The sequence below is a fragment of the Hirsutella rhossiliensis genome, assembly GCF_020360975.1.
Source record: "Hirsutella rhossiliensis strain HR02 chromosome Unknown scaffold00001, whole genome shotgun sequence".
NCBI lineage: Eukaryota > Fungi > Ascomycota > Sordariomycetes > Hypocreales > Ophiocordycipitaceae > Hirsutella > Hirsutella rhossiliensis.
Genome location: NW_025408667.1, coordinates 1,697,846 through 1,713,627, shown reverse-complemented (window position 1 = coordinate 1,713,627; position 15,782 = coordinate 1,697,846).

Here is a 15,782-nt window from a genome sequence, read left to right as displayed (position 1 = left end):
CCCATTTTGGTATATTCCGATCGATACAAGCGCTCAGGGCACAAGCCCTACTCGGGCACCATACGAGCCACAAGTTATCAGGGCTAAGGGCCGCCCCAAGGGCTCACTCAACCTCGAAGAGTCACGGCGGTCAAGATCAACGCGGCGGGATCCGTCACATCACGAGATCGCTGAACGGCATGAGCGGGCTGAGGCTATACGACTGCCTCCCCGAAGAAGGAGGCCTGTTGTAAACACCAAAGAATAGTCTCATCAGCATAGAAAGCGCAGTACGAATAGCTTCAATTTTGGGTGCCTTATCGTTGAAGGAGAACTGTTACTACCTGGCTCTACTTATCGTAGAGAATGTGTGCATACAAATTGGCGGTATCGGCCCTCTTCGGCCGTCAGCCACAGTTAATCCACTTTTTGGGTGTACAGTTAATGAAAGTGGGTGGATAGATAACTTGGGCCAATGGCTACACCGCAGTACACTTCGTATTCGTGATCGTCCATGTTGAAAATTGTAGTCTCCTGTTCCTTCATCCAGGTTTTATATCCTTTTGGTCGTCGAGTATCGGACTCTTGCATACAGCCTTGTCGAACGGCGGGACATTGTGGTCGATTTGTATGTCTCCCTCCATAGCTGTGCCGCCCGACTTTTTGCCCTCTCAAACCATTCGGTCTTTTCCTTTCAAGTCTGTTCCATGTGGGCCCACTTGAGGGAGGGATTCAACACTGTCGCAGTGTCGCTGCCGAGTAGACCGGGGAATCCTCCGTCAGCTCGTAATAATCAGTGAGCTTAGCCCAGGCGGTCTCCATCATTGTGGCTAGGTGGGGAACAGTGGTACTCTCTCTGGCAGCCTCGATGTGGTGCAGAAGATAGTCCATGGTGGGCAAGACATCAGAGATGGAAGATGTCGCGGTGCCTTTGTTGGCCAATGTAGCATCATAAAATGGCTCGAGAAATTTGTAAATCTCAGCTAAGGTCACCCAATCAGAGGCATTTAGGGCATCTTCCTGCAAAGCTGGCTCCTGTGCGCAGAAGATCGTTACCATGCCCCACTGTCAGACATTTGGCTCCACACGGGTCAGAGATGGCATCAGGCAATTGATGAGAATTATCTAAAGAACAAGAAGTGAATGAACGAACGCACGGAGTTGTGCAGCTCTTTATACACAAATGAAAGGTCTGTCGCGTGATTACGCAGTAGCGGTTGCCTAGCAGGCAACAGCGGCGTTGCGAGTAACATCGCCACTTCATGAATAATCACCATGGGCAGGCTTGATATGCGACACAGTGGCTATTGAGAGGTCTGGTGTAAATATGGCAGTGGTGCTGCTTAAGAACGCAACGCATGTTTCCAACTTGCTGCATTCACTAACTCGGGCAGGACCTCGGGATGTACCATCAGACCTAGACCGACCGGGCTGCTGATCCAGACAGACCTAAACCGACCGACCGGGGGCCTTTGCCAACCTAAACCGACCGCCCGGAGGTGCCGGTCTAGGTCTGTCGGTTTTTTAGCCACACTGACTTTTGGGTGCTGTTGTGCGACGAACCGCGGCTCTAGGGTCGCGACGAGACGCCAGGACAGCTTTTTTCCCCTCTGGATTAGTCAGTTTATCTGTCATAATGTATTCTGCGAAAAATATATGTAAATAACATTAAGTTGCGCGAGAAAACGCGGTTGAAATACTTGGGGTTGATGTTTTGAAAGTGGGCTGCTGTGCCGGCTTTTTTGGGCCAACTAAGTGGCGAAGACACTTAGTTGGGCTGCTGTGGGCCCCACACCTTGACCAACGGGTAGTCCAGTCATGTCTCTTTTAAGTGTCCGGGAGCAAGCCCCTATATCACAGAACAGAGATTTCGGCCAGTAAAGCTATTAAAGACAATTAAAGGCATATTTAGCTATAAACTAGAATCGACTAATAGCTAGGGAGTTAGGTTAAGGGCGTAAAATACCTAATTCGGTTGACGCTATAGAAGATGCTACGTAATATACTTCGTACCTATAGTTACTATGCTTACCCCCCTTCTAATTACCCCCCCTTTATGCTCCGCTAAATAACTAAATAAGATAAACCTTACTAGAAATCCGGTTATTAAACTATTTATATTTTAGCGAGTTAGAGAGATAAAAATAGAAAAGCTATATTATTTAAAAGAGAATTAAATATACTAATTAGTTCTTAATCTTTTTATAACGCGACTCCGTCGGGTGGTGCGCTAGGGAGGCCTAGATATATTAACCTTAATCGCCGAAGCTGTCTCCGTCTCCGACTCCACCTCTTCTAACGCGTCGCAATCTACTATAAAAGCTTTCTTTATACTCCTAATTCTAGGAATAATCTTACCGGCCGTAAAAGCTTCGGCGAGATATATAAAGCCTTTATTTAGGCTAGGGATAGCCCTTCTCTTTCTTCCTCTCTTTAGCCTATTATAAGAGCGCTACTAGGAGGTATAGGCTAATAAAGCACTTAGGTATATAGTACTAATATATTAGTAGGGTATCGGCAGGGAATCGTGCCTACCCCGCTCGTATATTATAGACTACTCGCTACTCTAACTAAAGAGGAGAAATTCCTCTTCTTATAAGCTTTAGTCTTATAACGAGGAGAATATAATATATATAGCGCAGTACCTCTAGCTATCTCTATTACCTAACTAATCGTACTATAATACGTATTCCCTTATAATTTCTAAAGCTTCCCTTTTTAATTACCTAGTAAAGATAGCTACTTAGAGAAGACTATATAACGCTCCTATAGCGCGACGTAGTAGTTAACTAGTTAAGGCCTCTTTATTATATATATTAAGTATCTACTTAAGAGATAAAGAATAAGAAGATATATCCTTAAAATAGACCCCTATTATAAACGGCGTTACGACTATATCGAAGATATCGCTACCCGTAGGCGTAAGATAACTATCTCGTAAGGAAAAGCTTACGGCCCTATAAGCGCGCGTTAAGGAGCTAGAAGAGACGAAACGCCTATAAGATCGCGTTATATAATTAAAGGAGGAAATTATTAAACGCGCTAGTGCTATCGCTATCTATTTAGGGAAGCGTCGATAGTCCTACTCCCTTAAATTAAACGGTAGTCGCGGTAGCGAGGTTAAGATTAAAAATATCGCTTAATTATCTTAACCTACTAATATATAGAAATATCTAGACTAGACTTATAATTTAAAGGACGCCTTTAAGGTAGCGCCTAAACGTTTTCGTCGCGATAAAATAAAGATCCTTTACGCGGTAGATTATATATATAGCGACTATAAAGCGAGATAGCGCCGATACCTTAAAGAATAGACGCCGATCGACCGGACTAAATATAGTATAGATTAGGTATACTTTAAAGAATAGATACTTATCTTAATTAAGGATACTATAAATAAGGAGATACTATTAGCGACGTAATTAAAGGAGGCTTATTAATAAGAAAGCTAGTCCCTCTTAGAGTTTAGCTTATACTTTAACTCCTTAGAGAGGTATTTCGAACGCCTATTAAAAAAGGCGCGTGCTCTTACGTTTTTCGCTAAGCTAAAGCTATAACTTTAAGACTAAATTAACCTCTATTTAATACCTATTTATACCTATTAATAGGAAGAGCTTATATAAGTCGCCTAACGATATTAAGATACTATTACTAATAAAAGGCGATATACTAATACTACTTTTACCCTTAAAGGAACTAAGAATAGAAATAGTACTATACCCTAAGGTAGTATATATAGGGGGAGGAATTAAAAAGGCTAATAAGCTAAGCTAAATCGTTAAGGAAATACTATTAATTTAACCGATAACTAGTAAGCTAGTAATATACCTACTAAGGGCTAAACTAAGGGACGTTATTAAGGAAGAAGATCTTTTACTCGATTAGGAATTATATTTTTCTAATATAATAAGCTAGGATACTTATCTATAGAATATACTAATTCTCTAAGGGTAGAAACCCTAGTAAAGACTCTTAGACTTAATACTATAAAATAAGGAAAAAGTAAGATATTAAGGTAAATACCTCTCCCTTAGTAAACTTAATACTTATAAGATAGTTACTTAAAACTTCTATAATAATATTAAAGCGAAACCCTACTAAAGTCCCTATATACTTAGATACTTATAGTACCGTTAACCTTATAAATATATACTTTACTTAATAGTAAGGATTACTATAAGTAGTGCTATTATACCTTAAGTTATTAGGGCTTAATAATTATAAGGTAAAGGAGTATAGAGTATAGTTAGTACTACTCTAAATAATAAATATAAGAGGCACTAAAAAGATAATTACTTATTTCTATATCGGTACCGATAAGTTAACGCTAAACGATTAAGTACTAATCCTTTTATTAGTTACTACCTTAGAGGATAAACGTATTTATATTATTCTATAGAAACGATAGTAGTAGTTTAAGTATTAACTAGGTAGCGAAACCCTATAAAACCCCTATAGATTCCTTTAAGAATATAGGAATAAAGTAAGGGTATATATAATAGCGCTTAATTATAAGCTAATCCCGCTACTAGATAAAGATAAAGATAAAGGGATTCTATAAGAAGAATAGGCCGAAATCCTACTAACTCTCTACTAGTTTAAAGATACTTTCTTAGCTAATAAATCCGACTTACTACTAGCTAGAAAAAGAACGGATTACTTAATTAATTTAATCCTTAATATAGAACCCTTTTATAGACTAATTTACCCTTTATCGTAAAGGGAACTTTAAGTATTACGCGATTAGATCTAAGACGCGATAAGAAGGAAAATAATCTAGGAGTTAAAGAGCCTAGCTAGGGCGCCTATCCTTTTTATTTTAAAAAAGGATAGTACTTTACGGCTATATATAGACTACCGAGGACTTAACTAAGTTATATAAAAGAATCGGTACCTTTTACCCTTTATTTTAGAGATTATTAACCGCTATTAAGGAGCTAAGTATTTTTCTAAGATTAATATATAGAATATATACTAATATATTCGAATTTAGGAAGGAGATAAATAAAAGACTACTTTCTAAATACGTTATAAATATTTTAAATACCTAGTAATACCCTTTAGACTTACTAACGTACTAGCTATATTTTAAAGCTATATCTATTAAGCGCTTAAGGGGCTTATAAATATAATTTATATAGTCTACCTTAATAATATCCTTATATACTTTAAAATAAGGGAAGAATATACTAAATACTTAAAATAAGTAATAGAAAGGTTAAGGGCTATAGTACTCTATATAAAACTATTAAAGTATATCTTCTATTAATAGTTAGTCGAGTTCCTTAGGTTTATTTTATTTATTAATAAGGTATCGATAGACCCTTAATAGGTAGAGGCAATAGCTTAATAGCCTAAACCTATAACCTACTATAATATTTAGGTTTTCCTTAGGTTCTATAATTTTTACTAATAATTTATATATAGGTACTTAGGAGTTATAGCGCCCTTAACTATATTACTAAAGGGGAGTAAGAACGGGAAGAAGCTAGGGAGTATAAAGCTAAACCTTACTAAAAGGGTAGCGTTTTAAGCTCTTAAGGATACTTTTTAAGGAGCCCTACTCCTTTAATATTATAATCTAAAAAGATATATTTATATCGAAATAGATATATTATAATTCGCGATAGTAAGGATTATCTCTTAACTTAATAATAAAGGACGTTACTATTTAATTATATTCTAGTTAAGGAAGTTTACTAGAGCTAAACTTAATTATAGTATTCTAGACTAAGAACTATTCGCTATTATTAAGTTATTTAAATACTAGCGATATTATATTAAAAGGGTAGTATATAAAGTAAAGGTATTATTAGACTACTATAACTTTTAGACGTTTATATACTAGACCTCCCTAAATAAGAGGTAAGTAAGATAGTATATATATTTAGTACTATTTAACTTTACGATTAAGTATTATATAGGTAAATTAAACCTAGCGGACGCGCTATCGAGAATACCTAGATATAAGGGCGAGAAGCCCCTATTTATAGAACTATTACTAGAGCTATAAGCGAAGCTAGCTACTATTAATACTATATCTATATAGAGAAATAATAAGGCGTTTTTATAAGTAAAGAGATACTTAACCTTACGTTAATATAAGCGTAGTAAAGCGTCTTTATATAAGGAAAATATATAAGCTTATTTATAGCGAAACTATAATAATTTAAGCGTAAGACTTAAATAATTAGCCGATTAAGCTAAAGAGAGAGCTAGTTATAAATAGCTACTCTTAAGGAAGACCGCTAAAAAAGCGGCTTACTATATAAAGGTTTATATAGTAAAAGTTCTAGAACTATTACTAGAGTTACTAAAATATACTTAGTTAGTTAACGTAGCGATTAGTAGGCTAAAGGAGACCGAAGACTTCTTAAAAGGGAAGGGTTTCTAGTTAGTATGCCTAGATAAACTACTACTATAAAAGGGTTATATCGTAGTGCCTTTAGAGGTAGCCTTATAGTAAGAGCTAATATAGCTCTTCTATAACGATCTATTAGTAGGATACTTTAGCTCCCGATATACTAGCGAACTACTAGCGAGGAACTTTTACTAAGATAGAATAACGAAAGATATAAATAAATACGTTTAGTTATACCTAGTATATTAAGGTATAGTATCTAAGAGGTATCGCCCTTATAGTACTATATAATCGTTACTATATCCTATATAACTATAGGAAGAATTATTAATAGACTTTATTATAGGTCTACTTAAAGTATAGTATAATAGATAAGATATTAATATAATCTTAGTAATCGTAAACCGATATACTAAGTATTACCTCTTCTTTCCTATCTCTAAGATAATAATAGCCCTAGAGCTAGTAGAATTATTCTATTACTAAGTTAAATTAGTATATAGACCTCCGAAAGGCATTATCTTAGATAAAGGGTCCCTATTTATAAGTAAGTTTTAGTTAGATCTTTATTTTATCTTATAAGTAAAATATAGGCTATTAATAGTATTTTACCTATAAACTAATAGGTAAATAGAACGAATAAACTAAGCTATATAGTACTACTTAAGATACTTTACTAACTTAAAATAAACTAACTAAGCGTTACTCTTATATATTACTTAATTTATATATAATAATATAAAGAACGTAATAACCGGGTTATTACCTAATAAAGCGTTAATAGGTTACTAACTAAACTTTTATATTAATACTAAGAACGATATTATTTAGAGGGGGGTACCTAAAGTAAGAGTAAGAGTTACTAGGCTATAGGAGCTATAAAAGAAGCTTAAGGAATACTAAAGAAAAGCTATTAAATTATAAGGGAAATACTACGATTTAAGGTACTAACCGCTTATATTAAAAGTAAGAGACCTTATAGTATTATCGATAAAGAACTTACGCCTTAAGGATAAAAAAAGAAAACTCTTACCTAAGTATATTAGACCGTTTTAGGTCTTATAAGCTATTAGAAAGTAAGTATATTATCTTATACTCCCTAAGAAGTACTTATGCTTTTATAACGTTTTCTATATTAGTCTCTTAGAGCTATAAAAGGAGCGTAAAGGCACTTATAAAGATAGCGAAACCTTACTAATACTAAACTTAAAGGATAATAAAGGTAAATAAGAAGTCTAAGAGATTAAAGACTAAAAGAGATCTAAGGGCGATACCTTTTTCCTTATTAAATAAAAAGGATAGCTAGCTAAGTATAACTAATAAGTCGATATTAAAGATATAGCGAATAGCTAAGACCTTATTAAAGAATATACTACTCGCTTAACTAGGAAAAAGAGGCGTAAGACTAAGTAAGGTAGGGAAACCTACTAGCGTAAGGAGACGCTACTAAATCGGTAATAAATCCCTACTAAATCGCTACCGACTTATTAATATATTAGCACGCCCGAATATCCTATAACTATATATAAAATAGTAAAATAAGAGAATAAGGGAAAACTATTTATACTACCTATTAAATATTATTAAGGAAAATAAAACTAAACTATAACTCTATTAAGACCCTAACGATAAAGGAGAGAAGGATAGTTATAACTAAATAAAAGAAAGATAAGACCTATTTATTACTTCCGACTACCCCTCTTCTTTATTAGTATAGAGGGAACTAACTAAGGCGCCCCCTCTACTATACCGAATACTTTTAGAAATACTAGAACTACCTTATCCTCTACTCCTTCCTTATCCTCTATATTAAGACCTATCTCTATTAGCACGGTACTTACCTCGGCCTTAGTAAATAGTAAGGTATACTACTAAGAAGTATAGCCTATATCGCTATCGATAAAGCGGAGTTTTAACTAGGATTCTTAGGCCTAGTACTCTAGGCTTATATAGGCGATATCGAATAAGGGCGCGGGGTTAAGGCGAATAATAAGCTTATAGCGCTTATTAATTAGCGTATAGTAGTTAGTATACTTAACCTAGTATATCGTTAAGCGGTCGCTAATAAAAGGGTCGGATAAAACTTATAATAATAGACTTCTATATACCTATAATCTTAAAGGACTTATGATAGGCCGTCTTAGCGGCGTTAAAAGCCTTAGCTAAATACTATACTATAATAGCGAGACGGCGCTAATTAGCCTCCTTAAAAATAAGTACGCTTACGTCCGAGCTATCGTCCTTAGTATCCTCGTTACCGGTCTTTAGCTTATTAAGCTTATATAGGTACTTAACGATAGCGACTATATTAGCTTAGTTACTAGATATAAAAGTAGCGGCCTTAAGAAGGATTAGCTTATTAATTATAATATTTAAAGTTAAGGGGAAACTTACCTAGTTATAGGTCGCGGTACGTTTATAGTACTACTTATAGCGCGTTAAGGAAACCCTTAAGAAAATATAGCTAATTAAGAGCACCTTAATAGGCTTAGGCTCGGTTATACTATACTCCTTAATAACCGTCCTAAAATAATATATATACTAGAGCTTACGAGGGATAACCCCCTAGGCCCTAACCGGGCGGGCTTTAGCCTTAGATTAGGTACGCTTCTTTATAGGAGCGCGACCGCCTCTTAAGGTATATAAGCAAAAGCGGAATTTTAGGAAATTAAGGAATCACGTAAAACTATATAATAAAAGGGAAGAAGGAGTATAAGGTAGGATTTTCAACGGAATTTATTAGTAGTATATTAGTATATAGAAGAGGTATTAAAGTTAATAATTCTCTATCTATCTACTAGCGGATATACTATCTTATATAGATAATTATAGCTGAACGGAAGAACCTTTCGGGACTAGATTTAGGCTGCTATATAGCCCTAAGACTAGGGAATTCCGTGATACCTCGAGTAAATCTAGAAGTGTCTTAGTTTTTAGAGGAGGTTAGTCGTGCCGGTATTCTTAAGAGGTCTTAGCTAGCATTCTAAGCTAGCTCTATTCCTTCGATTCCCGATTATACGATAACCGGCAACCCGTTTAATGCATAATAACATGTGTAATAACGAGCGATTCTTACTCTATAGGATAAGATTTTATCTATAATTAATATACTACTTATTAGCTTATATAATCGGGAGAGTATATTATAGCTGCTTTATTTATAGTAGGAACACCGTTCCTTATAGCCTCCCTTAAAGAGTAGATTTATATACTCTTTACTAATTTATTTATAGTAGTATATATATAAGGTAAAAACCTAATTTTAGGAAAACTATTCTTATACCTTAATAGGATATATAAAAACCTATTCTTTCTTAGGAAAAAAAAGTCCTTAGGTATATACTAATAGAAAAACCTATAGTAGGAAAAATCTATAGTTATAATAATTATTTATAGGATAACCTTATATAAGGTAAAACCTATTATTGCTAGGAAAATCTTAATAGATAAAAACCTAGTAAATATTTCTCTAGGAAACCTAAAAGGAAAAACCTAGTAGGGGAAAGATATAAAAAGTAAAAGAAATATCTAAAAACCCCTTTTAATTACTTAAGAACTTATATTAAGGATCCACCGTCTTTAAATTTATAGAGTAATCTAGGTCTTAATTCCTTTATAAAAAGTATTAGCTATATTATCTTCTAATTTAATATAAAAAACTCTAATCTCCCCTTCTCTTATACTAGTTCTAGTATAGTAATAGGCTAATCTTATATACTTAGACCTTTTATAAAATTCCGGATTTTCTATTAATTTAATAGCAGCAGTATTATCCGTTAAAATAAGAGGTATAGTATTAAGAATCTTAATAGATAGATCCTTAGTAATATTTTTAAAAAGCATATTTAAATAAATAGCTTCTTTATTTACCTCCCTAAGGCTAATATACTCTACTTCGTAGGTAGAAAGGGCAACGGCTTTCTGCTTAAAGCAAGCCTAGCTTATTATATTATTATATATATAAAAGTAGTAACCGGAAAAGGATTTTCCGTCCGTTAAATCCGACGCCTAGCTAGAGTCGGTAAAACCCTTTATATATAGATAGGTAAAAGGGATATTGCAATTATATTTAATCTTTAAGCTAGGAAATTTCTTTAAATATTTCTAAATTATATTTAAAGCCTTAAAATACGTTTACTTAGGCTTAGCCGCGAATCTAGCGCAGGAAATTATAGAATATAAGATATCTAGCCTAGTAAATAAGGCTAAGTATAATAGAGATCCTATTTCTTTCTAAAATTATAATATATCTTCCTTAGAAGGTAATTCCTTTGCTTTTATAAGCTTAAAGCCTACTATAGCGGGTAAATTTAAAGTTCTTAAACCTTCGTTATTAAATTCCTTTAATTTACTTAAGGTATAATTTTCTTAGGATATATATAGCTCTTTATTTTCTCGGTTTATTATAATATTTAGACCTAAGAAGTCTTTTATATCTCCTAAGATAGTAAAATCTAGGAATTTAGATAATTCTTTAAATAATCTTTCTTTTATTATAGATTTAGAGGGCCCTACTATAAGAAAGTCGTTAACGTGAATTACTAAGGCTATACTATAGTCCTTATTTATAAATACTCCTTCGTTTATTAAAAGAGGAAGAAATCCGAGTTTATTTAGTATAATTTTTAAATAATTATACTAGAGCTTAGGACTTTATTTTAGGCTATATAATGCTTTCTTTAGCTTTGCTTTAATTTGACCGGTTTTATATAGGTCTAGGAATTTAGTTAATTTAATTCTTTTAGCTCTATAAGCTAATCTATATTTTAAATAATATTCTTTAAGAGCGTATTCTTCGTAGCTTATAGGAAGATCGATATATACTTCGCTATCTATATCGGTATATATAAAGGCATTTATTATATCTATTTATAAAGCTTTAAATTCGTAGATAATAGCTAAAATAAGTAGAATTCTAATAGATTTAGGTCTAGCCGTAGTCGAGAAGGTATCTAGGAAATCTAAGCTATAGATCTACTTAAATCCCTATATTACGAAATAGGCTTTATATTTTATTATATTATTTTAACTATCCTTCTTAATAGTATAGACCTAGCGGCCTCCTATAGCCTCCCTATCCTTAGGGAGGTAGGAAAATTCCTAAGTTTTATATTTAATTAGCTAGATAATTTCCTTAATTATAGCTTCTTTCTAAAATGCTATTTTAGGGCTATATATTGCCTATTTATAGGTCTTTAGAATTTTTAGATCCTAATTTTCTATACTAGCTAGAATTAACTCTATAAAATCGTAGTTTAGAAATAAATTAACGTTAAGGTATTCGATATAGTTAGAATCGAACCCTTCCGGCTTCTTAGGTAATTCTACTACTATTTTACTAGTAGTAGGAATAGGATCGTTATTTAGAGACTCTTCTTCTATAGAGGGCAAGGGACTTTTATCTCTAGGTTCTTTAGTAGCTTCCTCTATAGGGATATAGCTTTCTAGCTTATCTTTATTCGGAATAGAATTAAAATCAAAGGTATTATTACTACTAGAGATTTCTAGATTTTTTATAAATTTATTTTCTAGTATAGTAATATCTCTAGAGATAGTAATCTTTCTCTTAGAAAAATCCTAGATTTTATATACATTTTCTAAATAGCTTACTATTACTCCCTTAAAAGCTCTATTATCTAGCTTATCTTTAGGGTCTTTATTCTTATAATATATAAGGCTTCCGAAGGTCTTAATTTTATTTAAGGTTTCGAAGGGTAGTATTATATTATCCTTCTTTTTTATAGGACTTTTAAATCCTATCGTAGAATGCGGTAATCTATTATATAAATAGGTAGCTATTAAAACAGCTTCCCTATAGATATTTAGGAAACCTAGTAGTAAATAAAAGAGCTGTACTTTTTCTAATATAGTACGATTTATTCTTTTTATTCTACTGTTAGATTCCGGCGTCCTAGGAGGACTAGAATTAAAGGTAATTCCTTCTTTTTTATAATAGAGCTTTATTTTATATATAAATTCTTTAGTATTATTAGAAAATGCTTCTCTAATCCTAGTATTTTTAGGGTTATTTTCTACCCTATTTTTAAATTCTAGGAACCTATCTAGAACTTCTCCCTTTTTTCGAAGAAGGTATATTTCTAGATATCGGGTTCCTATATCTAGGAAAGAAATATAATAGTAATATTTATTATAAGTAGGCACTTTAATTAGCCCCTAAATATCTAATACTATTTTTTCTAAATAAGAATAAGACTTATACAAAGGTTATTTATTAACCTTATTCGTTACTTTAGCTCTAATATATATTTCGCATTGCCTTATTTTATTTTCCTCTTCTAGAGGCATTTTTATATCCTTATTATATCTTTTTAATATTTCTAAAATAGCCCTACTATTTATATACCCTAAGCGTAAATACTAAGTATAAAAATCTATATTATTTGCTTTCAAAGATATAATAAGGATCGATTAGCTTTCTAATAAAGGTTCTATAGGAATATAATATAATTTATTTCTAAGAAATCCTTTAGTAAGGACCTTAGCCTTATTATCTAATAAAAGGACTTTATTTCCTCCTATTAAGGCATAGGTATTATTAAAATAAGATTAGGATAGTATATTTACCCTAATTCGTATATAAAAGCAGTCTCGAAAGATATACCTTTTCTACTATACGGAACTTAAATACTAAGTCCCCTTTCCTTTACTAATATAAAGGAAGCTTTTCCCTAGTAAACTTTAGACTTAATTTCTTTATAGTTAATAAGGAAATTCTTATTAGATACTATATACTTAGTAGCTCCGGTATTATAGATAAAATTAAAGATCCTTTTATTCTTATAACTAGGAAATCCTCCTTCTCTTACCTTTAAAACTAATTCCTTTATTCTAGGAATCGAGGCTTCTAGAGGTCCTAAAAGAGAGTCTTTATTAGCTTCTACTATAAGGGTATTTATAGAGGTTAAAATTACCTCTAAATCCTTAGACGTTTATATAGGGGTCGGAGCCCTAGAAAGGTCTATAAGGTCGATATCTAGGTCTATATTTTCTTACGAAGCTATATTTAAGACCTTATTACTATCGTCCGAATCGGACTCTAGCTTTATAATTCGAGCCTTCCTTCTTTTATTAGTAGTAGAAATGCTATTAGAAGGGGATTTCTTCTTAGAAGAAGAAGAAGAAGAAGAATTTCTCTTCTTAGAAATTTAAGTCCTATCGCCCTTTTTTCCTTTATTTAATACCTAATAAGCGGGAGCCTTATTCGGGTATAATTTATAGCAATTTACTATAAAATGCCCTAGCTTTTTACATTCCTTATAATAAGGAGTATCCGTAGAATTTTTATAGGATTTCTAAGGCTTCCTTTATATTAAGAAGGCTTTCTCCGAAGATTCGTCTATATCCTTTATTCTTCTAGCTTCGTCTAAAAGACTAGCTATAAGGGTTTTACGGGTAAACGCCGTAGAATTATACCTAAGGCTCTACGTAATATTTATAATATAGCTTCTAAATTCCTTATTAAGGCAATTAAGAATCTATGCTATACGAATAACTTCTAGAATTTCTATATTATAGGATTTTAAATCCTCGTAGATTTCCTCTACCTTATAAAGGTATTTCTCTAAATTAGAGTCCGAGGGACTAAGATTAAAGAGCTGCTTAATAAGCAGATAATTCGACGAAAAGTTCGATAGATTATATAGCTTTTTAAGCTTATCCTACGCTTCTTTAGCATTTTTTAGATACCGAATTTATATTAAGGGACTATCTTCGACTTAAAGGAATATTATAGATAAAGCCTCTATAGTCTATATATAATTTACTTACTCTAGAGTAGTAATAAGCTTTTCTTTTATAAGGATAGCTTCTATCCTCGTAGTCTATAAGGTATAATTTAAATTTCCCTTAAGTCTAGTAAATTCGTATTCTTTCTATCTACCTATTTTATATAAACTTAGTATTATTTCGTTCGTAAGGATCGAAAAGTCTAGATAGGAGTTTAAGAGCGTAGGAAGGTAAAAGAAGTTAGGGGGAATTTCGAAAGGAATTTTAATTGAATATTTTAACGAGGAATTTTAAAGGTATAAGTAGTTAATTTCCCGGCTTAAAAGGAGTAAGCCGGGCTTATAACCTCTTAAGGTATATAAGCAAAAGCGGAATTTTAGGAAATCAAGGAATTACGTAAGACTATATAATAGAGGGGAAGAAGGAGTATAAGGTAGGATTTTCAACGGAATTTATTAGTAGTATATTAGTATATAGAAGAGGTATTAAAGTTAATAATTCTCTATCTATCTACTAGCGGACATACTATCTTATATAGATAATTATAGCTAAACGGAAGAACCTTTTAGGACTAGATTTAAGCTGCCGTATAGCCCTAAGACTAAGGAATTCCGTAATACCTCGAGTAAATCTAGAAGTATCTTAGTTCTACTAATATTTATATTTAAAGGAGGTTAGTCGTACTAGTATTCTTAAGAGGTCTTAGCTAGTATTCTAAGCTAGCTCTATTCCTTCGATTCTAGATTATACGATAACCGGCAACCCGTTTAATATATAATAATATATAAAATAACGAGCGATTCTTACTCTATAAGATAAGATTTTATTTATAATTAATATACTACTTATTAGCTTATATAATTAGGAGAGTATATTATAGCTGCTTTATTTATAGTAGGAACACCGTTCCTTACACCGCCTTATACCGCCGCCTAGGTACCCTCGTCTTTAGCGCCGCTGTTCTTAGGTTCGTCGGTAAGAGGAGTCGGATCGCGGCCGTTTCTATTATTACCGTTATCGTTATCTTAGCCCTCGTTCGGCTAGGTATTAGGATAGTCTTAGCCCTCGTTTAGCTAGGCCTCTCGTTAATATCGGCCTACTTATTCTAAGGAGCGGCCTAGGCGATAATCTCCTATTAGCTAGAGCCGCCTTATCGAGATAGAGTAGCTAGGTTATCGGCACTTACCTAAGAGCGCCTAGGCACGATCTCCTCGCTAGTATTAGTATCGCTAATAGGGGTAATAGACTTATAAGTTTCTTAGCCTATAAAGGTAGGCTTATCGGTAGTTAGAGTTAAGGTATTTAGCGGGGTAACGAGGGCATAACCCTCGCTAACGTTAGGTCTTAGACTAGAAGTCTCCTAGGACTAGGATTCCCTTATACCTTTCTTAGCTTTCTTCGCTAAGGGGGAACTAGCGTCGCTATAAGACTTCTAGGCTAATCGCTTACGCTTCGAGGGTAAACCCGCCGCTACCTACTCTTATATATAGCGTAGGAAATCGGCGTTATAGTTCTTTATCTTCTTTAGCGTAGAAGGTATTATCGTTAATAAATCGTTAATAAAAAGTAATAAAAAAAGGTATAAGGGATTAATAAAAAAGGCATAAAACTCTATAGTAATCGTAAGCGGAAGAGTTAAAGAAGAAAAGAAAATAAAAGAAGTAAGAGATATATATATACGCTCTTTATATTATAG